Here is a 1202-nt window from a genome sequence, read left to right as displayed (position 1 = left end):
GGGGGGAAAGGAGGGGGGAGTGGCGGTGGGGGGGCTGGAGCAGACAGGGTAAAATCTTTTTAAACACCTCTCACACTAGACGGGTTAACTCACTCCTATTTCCCCTTCGCGCTGTGATTATTGTAACTGCTTCCCCAGTACAACAGGCCTGGGTTTCGAATGCCCGATGTACAGATGTGAGCTGGGATCCCCCCAGAACAAATGGCCCGGGTGGTGGTTGTGCAATCTTGACTGAACTTTGAAAGATCTTCAGCTAAAAGAAGGCGCCAGTAGGCTTGCTCACTGATTGGCTTGGCCACCGAAGATGTGTCTAGGGATGGATGAATCAGCTGAAATGTTACCAAAAGCCCACATTACCAAGACTGAATGGGGAAAAAAAATACAGGTGGTAAAACCTTTGTTTAGGTGGATCCACAAACCCAGCAGGAGTGTATCAATATCCCCGTGTGTGCGGACTTCTTTTTAAATACTATCCACCAGCTGTATTTTCCCAAAAGAATCTTCTCTCCTTTCTCAGGGAACCAATTACCAATCCCAGCGCTGCCTTCCTAGGACAGATCCTCCTGTCAGATCATGGGCTGCCTGCCATTGTGCTAGAGCAGCATCAGTCGACTACAGGACACAGTTTCCTGAGCTGCCTCATTCCCAATGGGGCTGAAACCCAAAAGCTGTCAAACAGCTCAGTGGCTACTTCATATGCAAAGCTTGACAGCTCCTCTTCTGTTCTCGTATACAAGGCCAAAACTAAGATCCAAGGGTCTGATTTCACGTTTTGGGGTTGTTTTTTTTATTATTTGTTTTGTTTTTAATCTGCAAGGAAGTAAAACAAAAGAATACAAAATTAAATCCTGAAGCCATTTAAGTCACAACACTGATCACTTATCTGAGTTTATGGTTTACTTTGCCACTGTTTAAATTAGGGAAAACTAACTGCCATTGTAAATATGCTTGGAGTTACTCAGGATACATGATATCTGGTATACTGAAGACATTGTGCATGCTTACACCAAAATGAACGTTTTTTATGCTATTGCTTACATAAAAACTACTGCTTACCATTTCAAAACTTTCAAACCTTTTAGTATATGAATTTATTTGATAGGACTTATTACAAGAGAAAGGAAAGAACTATTAAAAGACACTGCTTATTCTTTTTGACACCTGGTTTTCCCTTGAACTTAATTCATTTAACAAAATATCTA

The sequence above is a fragment of the Gavialis gangeticus genome, unplaced genomic scaffold (assembly GCF_001723915.1).
Source record: "Gavialis gangeticus isolate Ggan-Ray unplaced genomic scaffold, GavGan_comp1, whole genome shotgun sequence".
Classification (NCBI taxonomy): Eukaryota; Metazoa; Chordata; order Crocodylia; family Gavialidae; genus Gavialis; species Gavialis gangeticus.
Note: the sequence above shows the minus strand (reverse complement) of the source record.